The sequence below is a fragment of the Tuber melanosporum genome (genome assembly GCF_000151645.1).
Source record: "Tuber melanosporum whole genome shotgun sequence assembly, scaffold_39, strain Mel28".
Classification (NCBI taxonomy): domain Eukaryota; kingdom Fungi; phylum Ascomycota; class Pezizomycetes; order Pezizales; family Tuberaceae; genus Tuber; species Tuber melanosporum.
Genome location: NW_003299074.1, coordinates 467,999 through 476,571, shown reverse-complemented (window position 1 = coordinate 476,571; position 8,573 = coordinate 467,999).

Below are 8,573 nucleotides of genomic sequence, written 5' to 3'. Positions count from 1 at the left end.
AAAATCACCACACCCACTTTGGCAATTACGATATAACTAACTCGGAACCACACTGTTTTCCAATAGTCATTATCCAATTATTAGAGTCTTTTCCACTTGTGGTCTAGTTCTCAAGTCAAACTGAGTTGGCCCTAATTGTCTCTGTCATTGATGAAATGATCAGTTTCATTTGTATGGTACATCTGTTAAGGTAGTCGTAATCCCTACATTTTCAGGTCACTTGACTTTAAATCTTCATAACTGCTTATCCAACACCTAGATGTCTTCCGAAGGACTTCCAACTCATTCGCAGGAAGCTATTCCACCGGATTGATAAATATTTCCTCTGTTGGCAACCCTTGGTTGCTCTGGATAACAGGGTTTCAATTACTGTTGTGTTATCAGAAATTGTCCTTATAACTACAACATATTCTGAAACCTAGTTGCAATATTCCATAAAGTCCAATGGCTTTCATAGTGGTATCCCTCAGAGTTCTAAACTCTTCTGAATATTGTAGGATGGATGTGAATGTATTGGTCTCTTGCTGAGATTCTTTACCATTCGATAACATCTTTTTATGCAAAAACGTCCTGTTACATATGATTAATGCCAAAGATATCACATCTTTGAAGCCTATTAACCTTTTAAGTAGTTGACGGATTTACTCTATTCCACTTCTCTGACCTACCTGAAGGCCCCTTCTCATGTATTCTGCGAACAGGATCTGGTTGGATAGACTGCATTGACGTATATAGTGTTATTCCGATACCTTCAATTCTGTGGTATAATAGTCACGGGACGCAACTGAGATTGATATGTATAATGACATACAGGTCCAATAAGCGGGCCAGAGGGGGGTGTTGGAGACCTGTGATTTCAATTTCAGGTGAGGTTATCCTACTTAGGGTGACTCCTAGATATTGGATCCCAATATTCCTAACAGATCAGGAAAAATATGTAGAGTTCTGACAAGGAGGTTAAAAAGGCAATTGAGGAGGCTATTACTTATTGTTAGGAACTTCTTAATCAAAAAATCCTTAATTCTCTAGCAAGATCAATGGTAGATAGAAGAGAAGTAATTATCAAAGCAGATAGATGGTATACCAAATATTGATTTCTATAATGTATTTACACTTTTTTAAAAAATAATTTATCATTATGGTGGTTGGTTTAGTGAAGGGAGCACAGTTGTCAAGATAAAAGCTATTCATATTTATGAGTACATAGTTAATTTTGGCAATTAACAATACTTAACTAATAGTACCTTTATTTAGTAAACACATATCTACTACCATTCCTATTACAGAATTCTCTTAATACTAGTTTGTGTATAGGTTAGACCTTCTCGAAGGTTGTCATTCTTAAAGGTTATTATGATCACCTTTAATAAAAATATTTGATTCTTTTTTAGTTTTTTCTTTCATATTGATTTTTGATATTACATTTTAACTAGTTTATAATAAATCCACATCTAATAGTATTTTATATTCCAAATTCTATTCTGACTGTAAAAATCCCTCCTTGGATAGTTAGTTCTTAGCGATGGGGAATGATACTTTTCTTCTTCTTCTGTTTCTTTCCTTAGTCTTACGATATCACTAGGCCTCTGCCTACATTACCGATAGTACAAGACCTTTGTCTTCTATCGGGAACACCTATCGTAAGCTTTCTCTAACTCTTCTTCGTGAAGAACTTTCCTTGTCATAACAATAATGTTGCAATAAAAATAAAGATTATAAAGGTGGTTTTATATTCGTTAAAATAATAAGTAGGAAAAGTACTTAGAATTCAGTCTAATTTTATTTAAACTCGTACCGCCAACACTGGCATACGACGAGCCCCAGGAGCCGAGCCTATAGGTTGTCGCATCCCGGATACCACTAACTACAAACTAACTAAACCTCCAACCCCATACCTCAAACATGCCCATGCCATGCCCTAACACGAACACTAAATACAAAGTCATCAATGGTAAAGAAAATCCTCCTCAGCCCAGCCTACCCGCTAGCCAAGTTACCCATACAAAATTCAAAAATTTCACTACAGCCACCTAAATGTGACCCTACAAAAAACCTCCTCCACAGTAGAAACCCACCTGAGCGCTCCTACTCGATGATCTCGGGACACCCCACTGACCACCCCGGCACTCATCCCCATTCCAAACAAAAGAAACACACAAACTCAAGCGCGTAGACCCAAGGGAAAGCCGACTTACAGGGTGCAGGTTCCCTAGCGAAGGGGGTACGAACCATCGTAGAGAATCAGGGAGGAACCACACCGACAGCACAGCCCAAAAACCTCAATGGAAGTAGCCAGGATGATATAGTTCTCAAGCCGTCGGCACTTGACCAAACATGCTCAGATATTCAACTCCTCCTCCAACTCCTCAGCTCGCTCCACTGGCGGTGAACCCACCGCAGACTCTGTAGTGGCTGGTTTGCGGTAGCGAACCGGCGAAGGCAATGACCCTTCCGAGTCGGGGACAAGTGGCACAGGTGAGGTCTGGTCTTGTTTGACCCGGCACTTCTTGTTCTTCTTTCTCTTCTCACCCCCAGGTGCAGGTCTAGCAACAGGAGTGAACAGGCTACTCTCATCACCACCCACAGCCACAGGAGAGACACCACCAGAGGCGTTACCCTGACCAGCCACAGGCTCAGCCCCAGAGGACTCAGGCACCTTCCCTCCCGATGGGAGTGATACTGCCGTAGCTGGTGTCACCACACCAGGATCCACCCCACTCACACTAGGAGCAAGCGCCTCAACCGGTCTTGATGAATCAGGAACCAGTCCACCCACACCACCACCCTCAGCTGAAGCGGTAGGAGGGGCCGGGATAACTGGCGGTGCAATATTCCCACAAGGGAGCCCACCCCCCTCAATCGAGACCACTGTAGTAACCGAAGTGACCGAGGGAACAGGCGAAGAGAGGATAACCGTAGGAACTTCAGCCGCCAGAATTGTGACCAAACCGAGAACTGTATCGCGTTCAGAGCCCAGGACAGCCAACAAGGTGGATATCTCTTTCTCAGCTTAATGAAATCGCCGAGAAAGGACGGAGATGTGATGCCGAAGGCAAGAGACTTCGGCCTCTAGGGCGAAGTTCTTCTCGACAGCACGAGACAGAACCACCGACAAACATAGAGCGGACGTGGCAGAGGGGGCGGAGGTTCACTTAGCCATTGTGACCGTGAGGAGGTGACCATAGTAAACAACCGAAAGGATAAGTAAAAGGAAGAAATGACTTTCAGCAAACGTAGGAGGAGGTAAAACAACAAAGCCCGTGAAAGGTATTCGAAGTTAAAGACTTGAAGCATATCGTTAGATAGAAATCAAGGGCTCTGATTGGATCGACAGCGAACCTTCACTACCAACACAGGGTGAAAGAAGGAGGAAAAGTACTTAGAACAAAGTGTGAAGAACCTATCCTCCTCAGCCGCCTCGACCTCCTTATATAGTGTTCTTCATGTCCATAGTCATGTGACCAAAAGTAGTCACATGTGCAAAACCAAATCATAATAAACTAACTATGTGACCAAAGTGGTCACACGCTCAAAACCTATGACCTCATAGTAAGGTCATGTGCAAAAACTCATAAACCAATCATAACACAATAAACAAGTCATATGACTCAATTGAGTTATATGTGTGAGACTCATGACATCATAACGAGGTCATGTGTAAAACATAAATTATATGTACAAGGCATACCTGCAAGGTGTACTCATAAGGCATACTCGCCAGGTGCACATCCCATGACTCACATTCGAGTCATGTGTGAAACATAACAAATCATAACATACTAAATCATATCACCCAAATCGGTCATATGTGCAAAACAATAACATACCTATGACTCATAATCATGAGTCATGTGAAAACCTTTTCTGTGCCAAGCCACATTCATGACACTGACACAGCTCAGCCAGTAGAACTTTTCAGTAACTTATTACAAAGGTACTTCCTGTTTCTCCAAGTATTTGAATAGTTTTCTCCCATTTAAAATCTATGGTCTTAAAAGAAAAGAAAAAATATCCAGGTCCTCTATTGTAATATTATAGTATTATATTAGGTTTGTAAATACTACTCGACGTTGCACCTTAGCTTGCTATACATGGATCAATGATTGCTCTAGTAATTGAAGATAGCGTACATGTACAGTTGTGTCTGAAAAGTCTATATACCCCTGCTTGACAATATCACAACCAATGATTGCCTCAACATCACCCTCTACTATGGCACCACCATACTCCTAAACCCTCAGAGAAGACTAGAAAAGGAAAATCTATGCCCTCTATAAACATACTGATATGGGTTATGGTAAAATTTCAAAGCTTAAGAACCTCTCTAAGTCAATGGTTTTAATAGTAATCAAAAATGCGAAATCTAGAAATGGAAATACTCATGATACCACCAGATCTGGCAGACCAACCAAGATTACTGATGCTAAAAGGCAAGTAATTCTTGATATTATTGATGCTAAGCCTTATTTAGCCCTAAGAGACATTACTCAAAAAGCCAATATTAGACTTGGCAAAGATACTGTTAACAAGATAATCAAAGAAGCTAGATTTAAGCTCACAATACCTAGGAAAAGCCTTTTTAGAGAAAAGAACAGAAGGAGAAGAGAATGGAGTTTGCTAGAGTGAGGAGGAACTGGACAAGAGCTTAGAAATAGGTAGTTTTTGTAGATAAAGCTACAATTGAATATAATCCAAATCCTGTAGAAAGAAAGATCAAACTTAGACCAGGTGAAAGATTTAGAAGAAAAGAACTTAGAGCCTAGATTTAAGTCAGGGTACACCAACATATGTGTATATGCTGCAATGATGCATGGAGGGAGGACTGAGCTCATTCTTGGGAGGAAGAGGACTGAGGAGGAAAGGAGCAGTAAAAGAGACAAACTTGATCTCAATTCCCACCAATATGCAACTGAGATTTACCAACCCTACCTCATCTCCTTCATAGAAGCCATAGACGGAGCTCCTCAAATCATCTATATGGCTACTGATAATGCATCATAGCATAATGGAGCAGAAAACAAAAAATTACAAGAGGACTGTGGATATCAAAGATTGGCTTGGCCTCCCAAATTACCAGATCTCAATCCTATTGAGAATGCTTGTGTAACAATCCCTCTTTAGATGGTTCAGTTCTTGGCGATGGGGAACGATACTTATCGTCTCTGTCTCCTCCTTTCTTTGTCTTACGATAGCTCTAGGCCTCTGCCTATGTTACCGATAGTACAAGACCTTTGTCTTCTATCGGAAACACCTATCGTAAGCTTTCTCTAACTCGTCTTCGTAACGAGCACTTCTCAGCATAATGATAACGTTGCAATAAAGATAAAGATCATAAAGGTGTTTTATATTCGTTAAAGTAATAAGTAGGAAAAGTACTTAGAACAAAGCATGAAGAACCTATCCTCCTCGGCCGCATTGGCCTCCTTATATAGTATTCTTCCCGCCCGTAGTCATGTGACCTAAAGTGGTCACATGTGAGAAACCAAATCATAACAAACTAATCATATGACCCAAGTGATCACATGCTTAAAACCTATGACTCTATAGCGAGGTCATGTATAAAAACTCATAAACCAATCATAACACAATAAACCAGTCATATGACTCAACTGAGTCATATGTGCGAAACCCCTGACCTCATAATGAGGTCATGTGCAAAACATAAATCATATGCGCAAGGCTTACCCGCAAGACATACTCGCAAGGCATACTTGTCAGGCGCACATCCCATGACTCATACTTGAGCCATGTGCGAAAGCATCACAAATCCCACATATAACAAATCATATGACCCAAATGAGTCATATGTGTGAAACACTAACGTACCTGTGACTCATAACTATGCGTCATGTAAAAACCCTTTCCTTGCTAAGCCACGTTCGTGACAGCTTGGGCAATTCTCAAAAGAGCACTCAAAAAGCGATTCTCCAAGGTTGAGTGAAGGCCCCATAGTGCTGCTAAATTATTTCAGGCAGCAAAGGAAGAGTGGGACCTCATTCCCCATGGGACACTTGATGAATAAATTCAGAGGATGCCTGAGAGACTTCAGGCTGTATTAGATGCACATGGAAGCCATACAAAATGGTAGCATTGAGAAACTGTTTTTTTCTATTTCTACTATTATCTATTTTAAAATTGTACTCGTATCATTTTTTTGTTGTAGTCAATATCATTATTTGTAGTAGTAGTGCCATTGCCGTGAGGAGTACGTAGACTTTTCAGACACGACTGTACAGCAGTCAGGTCCATAAAGAAAGGGAAGCTGTCCTCTTGTCCCGAATTAATATAGTCAAGGTTGGATACAATGCCGATGATGGTACCATAGTTGAGATGAACCTCACACATAGTTCCCCAGCGTACTCTGCGAGTAAGACTCTCAGTTCACTTTCTACCGTACTCGTACTAGTACACCTGTAGCTTCCCGGGCCACACGCTATTCTCATTTTTTTCCAACGAATCCACCATCACTATAAATTGTTCACCACACTTTCCCCTCGTAACTCATCATCAAAGGGAGGGAGAGAGGAAAGGGGGAAACCACCAAAGTAACCTATAGCAATTCCGTCTCAAAGAGACTTCCGACCTGCCGTATCCAGTTGTCTTTCCCCTCCCTCTCCCCTTCCTCCATTCCTCACCTCACCTCCCGTACAAGTACAGAAGTATGAATAACAAATGCCGGTAAAACAAAACCGAAAAGGGAGGGAAAGTGTCCAAAAGTGGTCGGCAGCCTTCCATCGTTCCATCCACCTTCTAGACTCCCCGCCGAAAACCCGCTAGTGCGCTACAGCAAATTGTGATATCACACTATTTATATTACGACTACTGGATCATGGGCGGATCTGGGAGGAAGGAAGGGAAACGAGAGAGGAAGGAGGAAGGGAAGCAGGAAAGAAGGAGGGAGGAAGGAGGAGAGGAAGGAGGAACGAAGGAAGGAACAAAAGAAGGAACGAAGGGCGGGGGCATCGCGTATTGGTAGGATTAGCGTCCTGTGAGTACTCGTACCAGTACCGGCATTTGCCTACTGGGTTTGTTGTAGCCTGTAGAGTAGTTCTAAAACGATAACTTCGCACCAAGAGGCTCCTACTTGTAGACTCAAGCAATGTCTGCTAGCGAGATTCTTCTGTCATGCATCGCGCACACCACGTTGCAAAAGGGACGACAGGGTTTCGACAAGGGTGGCTTACTTGTATGGTTGCGGCAACCCTTCTCGTCGCGCGGGCTAAAAGTTCAGCGACTATGGTGCAGAGATAATGTAGCATTACCGAAAACATTCCTATGCTAGCCCAACAGCTTGATCTTTGTGGTCCTGATTCCGAGCATGGATTTGAGTGACCATACAATAGTCCCTATCCCCACTCCGCTTGGCTTTCAAACAATGTAAAATCTTCCAGTAGAACTTGAAAGGAGTATACACCGATGCCCAGACTCGAGAGATAAAGCGCACGATGGAGCAGAATCTCGCTATTCTACCCGAGGTGAAGTATTGTACGAGTAGGGTTCAAAGCTGTGGAATTGAGGAAAAATTGGGGGAGTTGGGCACCTATTACCTGTTCTCGCATCCAAGTATCATAATACTAGTACTTGCAGGTCCCGGTTGCATTACTCCGTAATTAACGGCAATACTGGTACTCCAGTCTTTTCCCAAGTCCGGCTTTATATAGTGTCAATTGCTGCGCTGTAAGGCGTCTGGCATTGCGCTCGGTCGAGTGGTGTCCAACCCCGTCTACGAACGATAATTTACCTCAGAAGAGGGGAGAGAGATCTCATCCTGAGCCCATTTAAATACCGTAGGGTATTCTCAGATACGGTATAGTTATGTCATTGGAAACCCCACCCCCGTTACGGACGGCAGCAGGCAGATGCTCATCCCAAACGGTCGTCGATTCGATGCCGCAGCGAAGCAGACGAGCAACGACAAAAGGAGAAAGGGGAAACGTGGTTTTTATTTTGGCCCTACTTCTAGGCACCATTGGATGTCAGTATCGGTAACACTAGAGTCACCAGTCCACCCCGGCTGACCAAACCGAAATCCTTATAAGCGCGGATATCTGCACAGAATGTACTCAATTCCCCCCTCATATGGAGAAGGCGGAGCGGGAAATTTTCCTTCAAACGAGAGTAAAAGAGGGATGACCGGGACGAACGAATGGGATAGAAAAGAGGGGAGAGGAAAATGGCTGCCCACGGTATTTTTCCACTCGGTAATGGTGGCTTTTGGGGTACCGGCACTTGTATTTGCTTTAGGAATTGGGGCGTCGCTTGGAAGGCTTTCGCTGGGTGAGGCCCGATACGTCTTGTGTCGTCCGTGCTGCTGGCGTGTTGAGCCGGAGCAGGGAAGATGGTTGAAGGTTTCGATGCGGAATCTGACCATTGTATCTTGGAATTTATACACATTTTCCCCCCCCTCCTCCCTTAGCTTATCGGGACCTTTCTGTCCTCTGATTGATTCTCTTCCCTCGGGTCCCTCCTATGTTTTTCTTTCATTCATCCATTCTAGTACGGAAGGATGAATGGAGGGATGGAAGGAGTGGAGCTGGTGGTGGGGTGATTGAATCTTGATAGAGAGATAGGGT